General features: G+C 47.2%; 1 long non-coding RNA gene across 1 annotated transcript; it reads right to left on the bottom strand.

Moving 5' to 3' along the window:
• Positions 1-1,448: 1,448 nt before the first annotated feature.
• Positions 1,449-6,212, bottom strand: LOC148006312 (uncharacterized). Its single transcript, XR_015686735.1, has 2 exons — positions 6,029-6,212; positions 1,449-1,683 (listed from the first exon to the last, which is right to left on the bottom strand). It is a non-coding gene; the product is annotated as an uncharacterized LOC148006312 (long non-coding RNA).
• Positions 6,213-13,551: the final 7,339 nt, after the last annotated feature.

The raw sequence follows: 13,551 nt of genomic DNA, 5'->3' as shown, positions 1-13,551 counted from the left end.
TTTCTCTCTCTCTTTACTTACTTTTCTATGTCTGAAGACTACCATGGTCTCAATTCTCTGGGTGAATGGTCTTGCATAATCCAATCAAAATAGGTGGCTTAGTCAAGCTTAAGGAAGCCTCTGTCCTTCCAGTACTGAGAGAAACCCTGCCAACACATGCCCAGCCTGAGGGTTTGAACAGCTGTGGCAGAAGCTAGAACGTTGGTGGAGTTTCTCTGGATGGAGACTCCAGTAGAGGCCACAGTAACCCATCCTGCTTCCTAAGTGTAAGGATGGAAAAGGCCCCTCCCCTATATCTTTGCCTCTCTCCTTCTTTTTGTATGGTATTGGGAACTGAAGCGAGGGCTTTGTGCATACTAGGGGAGCATGCTACATTTCCCTGTCCACCCGCCTATTTCTTGTTACTTTGTTTGTTTGCCTTTGAGACAAGGGCTCAAGTATTCCAGGCAAGTTTCATACCCATCGGGTGGCTGAGGATGACGGTGAGCTAATACTGGGACTACAAGCCTGTACCACTATGCCAGGTTTATGCAGTGAATTCTACCAATGCTCTACCAATGATGTTGCATTCCCAGCTGTTTCCATGTTTTGATCAACAGAATAGAAACAATAGTACTCACTTTACATGCCAAGTGAATCTTCGTGACTATTCGAAGTAAATTGTTATCAAGTTGGATTAATAAGATTTTGCTATTAGGTTAGAGCTATCTCGACTCATTCCCATCATGCAAGGCGCCTTGGAAACAGCCTAGACAACTTAGCGGACAGTGTACAAACCAAGGAGATTGCTTGCCACAGAGCCAAGGAACAAAATGCTACCATTCTTTCTTGTAGGTAGGGAACAGATAAATAATGTAGTATGAGTGGGAAGTTAAAATGGGTGACCAGCATGGGAAGTGGTTTTGTTTTCAAAAACAGGATTTGGCTGAGGATGCTGCTCAGGTGGTTGAATGCCTCATCTCCCGACGGTCTGCCTGAATATCTGACATCCCAGCACTGGGGAGATGTAGGTAGCAGGATTTGGGGTTCAAGATCAAGCCACCCTCAATTGCACACCAAAGTAGAGGTCAGCCTGGGCTACTTAAGACCCTGCCCCCCCCCCCAAATGGGCAAGAAGGTAAAAGGCCGATAATGCCTACTCCTGGGAAGCTGAGGCAGTGGGATGAACAGTTCAAAGCCAGTTGGGAGGAGGCACACAGCTTTCATCTTAGTACTCAGGGCGCAGAGGCAGGTGGATTTCTGAGTTTGAGGCCAGCCTGCTGTACACAGTTAGGTCCAGAACAGCCAGGGCTATACAGAGAAACCCTGTCTTGAAGTCCCCCCCCACCCCCCAGGAAGAAGTTCCATGCCAGCCTGGGCTACATAGTAATGTCAAAGGCAGACTTGGTAACTTAGGACTAATATTAAAGAAGTAATTAGCTAAATAAAGTAAATAAAATGAATGCAACTTAGTCATAAAATGCCTTTTATTTTTAATGATTTATTTAACTTTATGTGCATTGGTGTTTTGCTCGCATGTGCGTCTGTGTGAGGGGTCTGATTCCCTGGAGCTGGAGGTACAGACGGTTGTAATCTTCCATGTGGATACTGGGAATGGAACCTGGGATTTCTGGAAGAACGTTCAGTTGGTAGGGTGTTGCCTGGCATATCCAGGCCCAGGGTTCAGTCCCCAGCCCTAAAAGACTGAAAGGGAGAAAGGTTGAGAATCCTAAGGATTGGAAAGACTTGTAGGAATGAAGTCCATGTGATAAGCACGTTGGCCTAAAGGACTCCTTCTAATTCACCCTGGGACGCCCAACTTATCTGGCTTTTTTGTTGTTGTTGTTTTTGAGACTGGGTTTTACTATGTAGCTCTGGCTAGCCTGGAGACCAGGATAGCCTTGAACTCACAGACGTCTTTCTTTTTTTTTTTTTTTTTAATGTTTTTTCATTGTATATATTTATTGTATATGAGTACACCGTAGCTGTCTTCAGACACACCAGAAGAGGGCATCAGATCCCATTACAGATGGTTGTGAGCCACCATGTGGTTGCTGGGAATTGAACTCAGGACCTCTGGAAGAGCAGTCAGTGCTCTTAACTGCTGAGCCATCTCTCCAGCTTTCTGGAGCTGCCTCCCAAGTGCTGGGATTAAAGGTATGTACCTTGTCTGGCCCAGTTCAGCCTTTGTGGCCTCTGGGGAAAGGCTGCAAATGGAGTCCAGTTTGCATACCAGGAATCTGCTGATGTCATCACTCACTGAATCTAGCATCATGCACATCTAGATGACTGGCTCTGTACTAAAGGCAGACACAGCAGTGAGGACTAAACCTGGGCCCTGCACAGGCTGGAAAGCTGCAGGAGCTCTCACTCTAGTTTTTTGCTTTTTCGTGTTGAGACTGAATCTTATTAAGTTGCCCAGGAAGGCCTGGAACTTCTAACTCTCCTGCCTCAGCCCCCCAGGCACCTCAAATTATTAATCTGGGAGATTCCAGGTCTGGTGAGACAAAGACATACAGGTCTTTCTACTTTAAGATTTGCCTTTATTTAGCTATGTGCGTGTGTCTAGGAATATGCACACGGGTGTGATCCCTTGTGCTGAAGTCATAGGCAGTCATGAGTTACCTGACATGGGGCAGGTAACTGAACTCAGGTCCTCTGGAAAAACAGCAAGTGATCTTGATCAGGGTCATTTCTCTGCCCCCTTTTTGTTTTTTGGAGAGACAGTCTCACGGAGCCTACACTCGCTTCAAACAAGCTGAGGATGTCCTTGAACTCCTGGTCTTCCCTGCATTCATGCGTCTGACTAGAAAGACAACTATGCTAAAGGTGAAATGTACCTCTCTTGGTAGGCGATCCATGCTCTACTTCCTAGGACCTGTAAGGCCAGCTCACAGACAAGGAGCCTTGTCACCACGACCTGTCACAGACTGGCGCTGGCACACTGGTGGTGTGTGCTACCTGGAGTCAGTGGTGCCATGGCAGGTCCTGCAGCAGGAGCTGCAGAGTCAGATGCCCTGCTGTCACGGCATGACTAGGGCCAGTGACACTGGCCTCGGCTCCGGGCCTCTAGAACAGGATGAATAGCTGTTCTTTCAGCTGTGGTCAGTCTTCCACCTTAATTCAAGTTCTCTGGAACCTGATAGAAGCAATACTGGTTTGGAGGATTATGCCTACGATCCCACCAGTCCTTGGGAGTCAGGGTCAGGACTGCTATGACCTTGTCTCCAAAGAACCACACAGAGCCAGTGAGATGGCTCAGCAGGTAAAAGCGGTTGCTTCTGCATGAGAGTTGGGAGTTTGATCAGCAGATCCCACAGCAAAAGGAGAGCCCATCCAGAATTGTCCTCTGACCCCATCTACATGTGACTGCCACACAGGGACAAGACAGTTCACATGATCATAATGAAACCCAAAGGGAAACTATCTACATTAAGATAAACAGTGTGATAAGAATGGCATGTCAAGTTGACAGGGTGGCTTTTTTGTTTTTTGTTTTGTTTTTTGTTTTTTTGAGACAGAGTTTCTCTTCAGAGCCCTGGTTATTATGGGATTCACTGTGTTACCAGACTGGCTTTGAGTTCAAAGAGATCCACCTCCCTCTACCTCCCAAGTGCTGGATCTGAAGGCATACACCACCATTCAAGGCTGGCAGGGTCAATAAAGATCTTATTCCATAATGAATATTAGACAAGCTACTAATGACATTTATGAAAAATATTATACCATATATCCAAAATCATGCAATGGGCATCAAAATTAACTCAATTTATTTATTTTTGTTGTTGTTGCTGTTGTTGTTTGTGTGTTTGGAGACACAAACTACATAGCTTAGAATGTTCTGGAACTTGTCATGCAGACCTGGTTGAACTCAAATGCACTGAGATCCTTCTTCCTCTGCCTCTGTCTGCTGACATTAAAGGTGTGGACCACCACTGCCTGACTATTACTTTAACTGAGACATAAAAGTTGTACATACTGGGGCAGTGAGGTGCTCAGTAGGAAGAGGTGCTTGCCAGGAAGCCTGACAACTTGAGTGATCCTGGAGAACTAACTCCTCAGAGCTGCCCTTTGACAGGGCACACATGCGTGCCATGGCAGGACACAACATCCCACTCCCGAACTCACAAAATAACAAATAAAATAAAATAATTTTAAGTTGTACATATTAACTAGGCATTGTGGCTCAAGAATATTACCTTATCGCTCTGGAGTCCAGGGTAAGGGACTCCTACCTTATAAATTCAGGGAACTGGGGGGAGTGAGCCTCTAGCACACAGATACATAGACACAGAGACACAGATCTCCAGGTACACTCACAGATACACGAGCACAGATACACACACACACACACACACACACACACACACACACACACACACACGCACACCATCATGGTGGCCTGGAGGTGCATACCTGCGATCTCATCACTCAGATCACTTAGGAGACAGAGGAAGGAAGACAGTCAGAGTTCAAGGTCTAAATGGTCTCCAAAGCCAGTTTCAGGTCAGCCAAGGCTATAGGGGGAAAATCTTTAAAAAAAACCAGAGATGACTCGGTGAAGTGCCTACCACAGAGCCCGAGGCCCCCAGCTCTGATCCTAGAGACCATGTGACCACTGTGGGGTGGGGTGTGTCTAATCTGTAGGCCAGTGCTGGTGAGGAAAAGACAAGCAGAGCTCTATAGTTTGCTGACCAGCTAAGTCAGTAAGCTCAGTGCTGTTGAGACCCCTGTAGCCCTCCCACAGAAGTACAATGTTCAGATCAGGGCCAGCACATCTATCTCCCCAAGTGTCCTTTCCCGACTCCTTTCTTCCAAGTAGAGGATGTTGTTTGGCTGGTGGAACTCTTGTCTCTAATATGAGAAGCTGGAACTCTACCCCATCAACACATAAACCAGGGGTGGCCCAAACCTATTCTAACACCGAGGTGATAAAGGAAGGCTTGAAAGTTCAAAGTCATCCCCTACCGTCAAGTTCAAGGTTAGCCTGGGCTACAAAAGGTCAAGTTCAAGGTCTGCTTGGGCTACAAAAGATTCCTTTTTTAAAAAAAAGCCAGGTGGGCACGTTCTCTAACAGCTTCCTTTCACCCCAGCACTAGGGAGGCTAGCCTGTACTACATAGTGAGTTCTAGGACAGTCAGAGTTACATAATGAGACCCTGTCTCAAAACCCACCAACAACCACACTGTGCTTTGCTGGGCACAGTGGTTTTAATCACAACACAGGCAGATCCGTGTGAGCTCCAGGCCAGCCATGGATACATAGTGAGATCTTGACTCAAAACAAACAAACAAACAAACAACAACAACAACACAAAACATCTTTCTCAGAGCTATTTTTGAAACACACAGCACATCTGTTTTTTTTTTTGTTTTGTTTTGTTTTTTTTTTTTTTTTTTTTTTTTGGTTCTTTTTTTCGGAGCTGGGGACTGAACCCAGGGCCTTGCGCTTCCTAGGTAAGCGCTCTACCACTGAGCTAAATCCCCAGCCCCCACACAGCACATCTGTTATCTGTAGTTGCATAATATGCAGCAGCACACGGAACTCTCCCAGACGAAAGGCGGGGAACAGGACACACATACTGATTTGCTGTTGTTGCTTTGAGTTTTGAGTCAGGTAAACAAGTTACCGATTCAAAGACAGAAATATATACAAACATTTAAATACGAACTAGTGCAAGCTCTCATTTAGTTTAGATACCCATCTTTGAGGGTGCAGCTAGTGGTGGCCTCTAAACCCTGGCTGTTCTTAGCATGGCCATTTCATGACAGCCCGCACTTGAAGGGCCACGAGCAGCTGCTTTTCTTCTCTGACTTGGGAAACTCAGGAAGCAGAGGTGCTGGGCCGCCTTTGAGGCGACGGTCTACAGCCTGCTGCTTGTCCTTGACTCTCCTGGAAAGCTCCCCACAGACTTGCTGACTGTTCTCCTCTCTTTCTGCTGGTGTCCTCCTCGGCAAGACAGCGTCCAGCCCCCTGGCAGCTGGTCGTCCATCTCTAAAGAAAACAAAGGCACACAAAAGCCTCCAACATTATCATCGAATCTACAAACCTCAGATTTGTCCAACTCCTGCTTTGGAGTAGTGTCCCCTGTGTACAATTAAGCAGGATACGTCAGTTTTAAGACACAGTTCCTTGGTTTCGTTTTGTCAACCCAATCAACTGGGAATGCCCGTTCTCATAAAATAGCTGGCCCTGTGGAGAGGCCCGTGAGACAGGCCAGTCTGTGAGAGTCTGGCTGGGAGGGAGCCCCAGTAAATTTCCATTTGGTGTCTCAGAGGCTGGAGCCACATGGGACATGTATCTGCAGCTGTCTGAGGCCGCGAGTTGGGGACAGAAACACGAGAACGTATTCTTGCCCTGACATCTGTGAGGGGGCTGTCAGTTGGCTATCACTGTCTGGAATACTTTGCTTTAAAAACAAATCCATTTTTGGTATACCAATCATATCACCAAGTCGTAGACATTTTCATGGTTAGCCATTTTATGTGCGTGACAACATAATGTAGGACTGTTGCTTTCTCCCATCCCCCATTTCTAAGACAGGGTGTCACTATGTAATTCCTCCTGGCACTATGTAGACAGGGCTGGCCTAGAACTCACAGAAATCTGCCTGCCTCTGCCTCTCTGTACGTCTCCTTCTTAAGTGTTTTTGGGGAAACAGCTTTTATACTGCAAAGATCACAGACGGCTCAAGTATACACTCTAACTCACACAACCTCAATAACGCATTAATCTAACCCTGATAGCCACAGTGTGCAGCTTCTAGTTTGCTTTAGCTACAATTCCTCAGCTAATGCACGTGATCTGAGACCTCGGCCAGGTATGCTCCACGTGGTCTGAAAGCAAGTTGCTTTCACAGATGCTAAGTGTGGCCAGACCTCAGACATTAAAACAATTCATTCCGTTCCAGAGAGGATGCACCCAGCGTTTCCTTCCCTTGAGTGCCCTTAGACTGCTGAGGACAAAGGCAGAAGACCCTGGAGGCTGGTCACTCCCTCCCCAGCACACTTGCAGGGCCTAGCAAAGCCTGTCAGAAGCAGCAAGAAGCTTCCAAGGAAGTGACTCGCACTCACCCACACAAAACTCACCCATAGAAAGAGAGAGCCTGGGGTTGCTCAGGTTTCCTGTCAGGACATCCTGGCTTGAGACACTGAATGATTGGAAGATGCCAGAAGGTGGCCTTGAGACACGGAGACTCTGTCATGTTTGCAAAATACAGTTCCACAGCAGGTATTAACCCTCAGCTCCATCCCTAACCACTTCTTGGTTTTTTTGGTGTCCAATGCCAGTAATTCCAAGATGAGGCAAGAAGGACTACGAGTTCTAGGACAGCCTGGGTTACACAACGAGACCCTGTCTACAAACCAAGCAACCAAAAACAAAACCAACCAACCAACCAACTAAAAAACAAAATAAAACCAGCAAAAACCAAACCAAACCAACCAAACCAAACCAAACTACCTCCATAATGACACTTTTTCTTTCATTTGGGTATAGTCTAGATCCAGGAGACTAGCTGAAGGATCTGTGTGTGGATTAAGAGTAGATCGGGGAGCTGGAGAGATGGTTCAGCAGTTAAGAGCACTGGCCACTTTCCGGAGGTCCTGAGTTCAATTCCCAACAATCACATGGTGGCTCACAACCATCTGTAATAAGATCTGATGCCCTCTTCTGGTGTGTCTGAGGACAGCTACAATGTACTCATATACATAAAATAAAAATTAAAAACAAAACAAAAAAAAAACAAAAAAATAAGAGTAGATCTGACTCTGTGTTAAACAGTCATGGATCACATTTGACCTGAGGATGTGGAACCTGGGACCGAGCCTCCCTGTACAAGTGGTGACTTCCCATCACTGTGGGGCCGCATGTGTCCCACCTGGCAGAAAGTAGTGCTGGGTGACTCACTACGCAGGATAAGCAGTGAGCCTGGGGGTGTTGGGACCACGGATGATCTACTTTGGGCTTGTCAGTCAAGTGCAGGAGCAGACAGGGCTCACCCACTCATTTACCCAGTCACAAAGCACAACTTCAGTAACAGACTTAGAGCACTGTAGGAAGTGCAAAGGTGGTTAAGCCTCAGTTCATCCTCCCTTCCTCCTTCTCTCTTTCTCTGTGTTGAGACAGGGTCTCACTATGTAGCTCTGGCTGTTCTAGAAGTCTCTATATAAATCAGGCTGGCCTCAAACTTCCAGAGTTCCGCCTGCCTCCACCTCCTGAGTGCTGAGAGTAAAGGGCATGGTGTGAAAGGGGTGTGAAGGGGAGGATGGCTTGAGAACAGGCAGAGTAAAGCCTGCCGAGGGGCTGTTTTGCTCTCTTGTGTTGCTGGGGTTCAAATCTTGGCTATTTAGTACATACCGCAAGCATCTTACCTGCGAGCTGCATTCCATAGGAGCTGGGATCTTATGTGTAACAATAATAAATTTACAGTAAAAGTAACAGGTACAGTTATCAGTAAAACCTGGAGGAGCCTTTGATTCATTTTTGTTTCTGAGATAGTCTACTGTCACTCAGACCAACCTTGAACTCACTATACAGCTAAGGATGACCTTAAACTTCTGATCCTTCTGCCTCTAGCTCCTGGGTGCTAGGAATGAGATTCAGGGCTTCATGCAGGCTAGGAAAGTATGCTGTGGCCAAACCTTACTCTAAAAGGGGTTTAAGCAAGGGAGCATCATGAACTTGAAATGAGCATCTTGTTACAGGATAGCAGTAAGTTCAAAGTCCAACAACCCAAATTTATAGGGTAGACAGTTATGGTAAGGGGAGAGCGGATACAGGAAGACCAGCTATCAGCTATGCGAGAGTCCAGGAAAAGGATGGAGCTGCTGAATTATAGTGTCAGTGGGCAGTGGGAAGATGTGGCTCACGGCCGTAGCCATGACAGCAGTATATTACAGAGGCAGTTGCCAGTTTAGGCAAGTATAGGTATGATGATGGTTTCTCAAAAGTGCTGTCCAGACACTAGCTTAAAGCACTAGCTACCCTGCAGATGTGCTCTGGTCCTCAGACTACACATTACTGTGGTGGGGGGCAGGTACCACACTTCCCAGTTTCCTGCACACCCTGTGTAGTTCCCAGGAAGTTCTCTGTGCAGTGGAAGCAAGCAAGAGAATCCTGTTTACATAAGGATATCATCAACTAACTTAAGAGTGGCCAGCAAGACAGTTAAGGGAAGGGCCCAGCATCCTCTCTTTACACAATGTCTGAGCCTACAGGGCTAGAACTTCATAGGCAGAAGAGTTAGAAAAAGACAGAGCAGGAATCCAGTAGGGTCAGCTAGGACCGTGTCTTCCAGTCCCCCTTCTGTTAGGAGGCCAGTGTATTTCCTCCAATCGTAGGGTGGTAGGTGATATCAGGAATGCAAGTTACTAGGCAGAGTTCAGCAGCCAGACGTCCTAATGCATTGTGCAGTCTCCTCAGCTTCAAGGAGAGCATCTGTTTAGAGGTCTTACTAGTTAGTGCAGACGCCCATTGCTGGTGGGGTTCCTTCTGGCTTCATCACAGGATCTGCTGACACTAGGATTCACATTATCACATACTTGATCTTTCCTGCCTTGACCACAAACTGCTTCCTTGACTGTGTATAGCTGACGATGTCTGTGGAATGCTTCTGGTGTTGATCTCTGCAATGACAGACACTGAATTTTGGAGGTAGCATCAGAAGAGGTAGGTAAGGGGAGATGGCCTCCAGGCTGCTAAGGAGATACATGGGTGCTGATCCTTCCCTCCACATTCCCATAGCCATGCCCTAGGCAGGAACAGTAGATGAGAATGTGCTTTAGTTCTTCTGCTCACAGCCCACAGGTAACACTTGTGTTTCTACTCAGGGTGAAATTCCATTTCCTGTCACCACACGTAGCTTTCAGAGAACTGCACTCCAGTTGAAGATCATGGCTTATTTTTTCCTCAGTGAGTCATCCTTATAAATTTATCTCTAGAAACAACATGGTCAGCTCCCCAACTCACGGAGGCCATGGGACTTCTTTACTTCCACATTTTCTCACACAGAATTCATTTAAAGTTTGAAGTGAGCTGAGTGGTGGTGGCATACACCTCTAATGCCAACGTTCCAGAAGTAGGTGGATCTCTGAGAGCTAGAGGCCAGCCTGGTCTACAGTGTGAGTTCCAGGACCATCCTCGTGTCCCCCCTCCCCACCACCCCCACCACCAAGAAAAAATTGAAATAAAGCCACAGGAGCAGAGTGTGTGTCCTGCACAGCCTGCTGCTTATAGGAGCGACCTTAAGGTATATGGGAGCTGGCCCTTTCCAGTGGACATCCATGTCTGCCTCAGACTTCCACAGGCTGCGGTCAGGATACCTTTGAGAAACTGGAAGATACTGTGGCCATGCCACCATGCCTACCCATATTGAATTGCAGAACCAGGGCTTGGGGCTCTGGTTGTGTAGAATATATTCAAGTTCCCTATCGTGGGCTGGGGAAGTAGCTGAATGGTAGAGCATACGCAGAGCACGCACAAGGCCCTGGTTCACCCTCAAGCACTGCAAAGAAAGGCACAGGTTTTCTGCTGGCTCCAAGACCCTTATTTCAAAGGAACAGGGCTATAAAAGTTATGAATTTGCTTTAAGCTAGCTTGAGCTAATTAAGAAGATAAAGATGACCTTGAACTTCTGAGCCCTCTCAAAGTGGGGATTAAAGATGTGTGCCACCATGTACAGTTTATGGGGTGCTGGGAATCTAAGCTAGGGCTTTGTGTGTCCAAAGCAAGCACTAATGCCGACTGAGTTACATCCCTGTTCCCTACTCTGCTGCCGAGGCTGACCTCAAACTCTGGTTCTCCTGCCCTAGCCCCCAGGGTACTGAGATCAGTTATAAGCTGTCATAACCAGCTTAATTTGAAACCATGGGGGTTGAGGAGTTGGTAGGGTCAAACAAACCTCCAACCAAAGCTGCCTGGACAAGAGACTGAGGGCTTGTGTTGTGCTGCCCTTTGGTGTAGTCCAGCCCACTGAGAAGGCCCACATCCTGCTTTAAAAACAATAAAGAGGGAACAAGATTTACACTTCCTTCTGCTCCCCCACTGTTTGACTTTCTCAACAGCACCTGTCTCTGTCTGACACACTGCATCTCATTTTCATATACTGTCTCTTTTTTCTCCTCACAAGGATACAAACGTTTCGGGAACAAAGCTTTCATTGCTGTAGCCAATGTCCAGCCCAGTGGCCGACAGTTAGTAAAGGCTGCACAAATGCTCAGTGAGGCCAACGTTCCTTCTCCCACTACAGCCATATCTTTCCATGGACTTAGCAGCTGAGAGCTCAGATGACCATGGGTCTGTGTCAGTGGCAACTCTCCCAGTGTGGTGGTAAAGGTTTCTCTCCACCTCCAGGTACTGTGTTCATCTGCAACTCCTCCCCTCCCCCAGTCAGCTTTCCCTCCCCGACCCAGAGAAGTCAGCCTGTTCCTTCATCTAGAGTTTCCTACCCTCTGCCTTGTGCTGATATCATATTCCTGAACACATCTACAAGAGGCTGACAGTAGACACTGGCTTGCCCTGGGAGGCTTCCTGCTCTCTGGCTCTGTCCTTTACCACAGCTCCCCAGCCAGGGCCGACCTGAAGGGCTCAATATGGCCAAAATACTTTCCTGCTGGTCCCAGGTGAGAAAGTATCTCTTTAGCCAGTTCACAGCATGTAAACTAAACACTGACTGTTGCTGACATACTGAGGACAGTGGACTGAGCTCCTCTTTCCTGATGCAGGAGCCACCAAGCCAAGGAAACTATCAAATTCAAGTCCCTGAGAGAGACCTGGTCAGTCTGGGCAGCACTTGCTTTGAGTCTCAGGATGACCAAACTCCCTTTAGCTCTTCACGATTCCTTTTTAATATTTGAAAAATATCATATCAAGTTTTGCTTGCATTTGTATCTGTGTACCATGTGTGTGCCTAGTGCTATAATGTCAGAAGAGGGAGTTGGACCCCAGGAATTGGAGTAGATGGTTGTTGAGTCATCATGTGGGTGCTGGGAATTGAATTTGGGTCCTGTGCAAGAGTTGCCAATATTACTAACTGTGGGGTCAGCTTGCCAGCTTTTTCTTTTTTAAGCCAGGGATACCTGTAGTCGAGGCTAGTTCTGAAATGCCTAAGTAGCTGGGGCAGGCCTTGCTCTTTTCCCAATCTCCTGACTGCTGGGATTATATGCTGGAGGCACCACACCATGTATACGGTGTTGGGGATAGAACCCAAGGCTCTGTGCAGGTTGGGCCAGCATTCCAGCAGCTGAGCTGCATCCTCAGCTCTCCAAGGCAGTTTCTGACACCGATGATTAGACTCAGGTACTGCTCAAACCCTCACTAATCTGTTCCTGAGGGCTGAGCCTATAGGTCTCTACAGCATGTTGGCTGATTCAGGATAGGAACCACTGCTTTTCCAGCCAAGGCAGGAGGAAAGGTCTTGTTCTATCTACACAGGTTCTGTCAACCCGGCTCAGAAAGTCTCAGGACATGACATTGAAGCTGCCTGTCAAGAAGCAGATACTTGGGCTGGGGATTTAGCTCAGTGGTAGAGCGCTTACCTAAGAAGCGCAAGGCCCTGGGTTCGGTCCCCAGCTCCAAAAAAAAAAAAAAAAAAAAAAAAAAAAGAAGCAGATACTTAAAAAGCTTGGGCTCCAAAGAACCACTACAGAGCACCACATATTTAACTGTCAGCCTTATCCTGGGACTTTCTCTGCTCCCACACTTCTGCCAAGCTCTCCATCGGCGGAAAATCAGGACAGTATACCAGTAATTCCAGTACTAGAAGGCTCAGGCATTCTGGGTTTGAGGCTTGCTTGGGCTGTGTAGTGAGACCCTGTCTTAAAACCCAGACAATTAGGGGTAAAAAGCTGTGTGTAAACTCAACCTCCAGTCTGTAGCCTTCTCTTGTCTCTAGTAAGATCCATGTACAGGCTGCTGTTCTTAGAGCACGGAGAACAGGCGCTGTGGGTTTGTAGGAAAAGCAGGTACAGAAGGGGTGACTGCTGCTAGACCTCGATAAATAGACTCTAATACAGAGCCCTTCCATTGGCCCACCCCTGCTGAAGGCTATGAGAAGGAAGACTGGATCCCTTCTGGGTTCTTTCTCTTTATTATTCCTCATATGCTGTCTTTCATCTGAAACCCAAAGTAGTCTTGTCATAATAAACATGACAGGACTGACTAAAAGAGAACATGGAGGGAAGGTCACAGGGTCCCTTACACCATGCAGGAGGTCCTGGGTACTCGCTCTACAGAAGACCCAAACCCTAATAACAGAGCTGGAAAGGTATCCATAGTTCAACTATGTCCCCACTGAGAGGAGAGGGAATCCACTTTTCTCAGCTCAAAGGATGCTTCCCAGACCTCAGCTTCCTACCCCTGTCTTTCTGGAAGTCAAGGACTGTGGGACGGAAGGGTGTCTCAAGGTCACTCGTGTGTGTGTGTGTGTGTGTGTGTGTGTGTGTGTGTGTGAGTGTGTGTGTGTGTGTTGTGCTGACAGTGACAAAGAATTAGGCTGGTGTTCAGGTAAATTCTGGTACCCACCTTGAGTTCTTTAGCAGGTCCCACTTCTAACTCCTTTGCCACCCATAGGGC

Source organism: Rattus norvegicus, chromosome 4 (assembly GCF_021556685.1).
Source record: "Rattus norvegicus strain SHRSP/BbbUtx chromosome 4, alternate assembly SHRSP_T2T, whole genome shotgun sequence".
Classification (NCBI taxonomy): Eukaryota; Metazoa; Chordata; class Mammalia; order Rodentia; family Muridae; genus Rattus; species Rattus norvegicus.
Note: the sequence above shows the minus strand (reverse complement) of the source record. Positions and strands in the feature narration are given on the sequence as shown.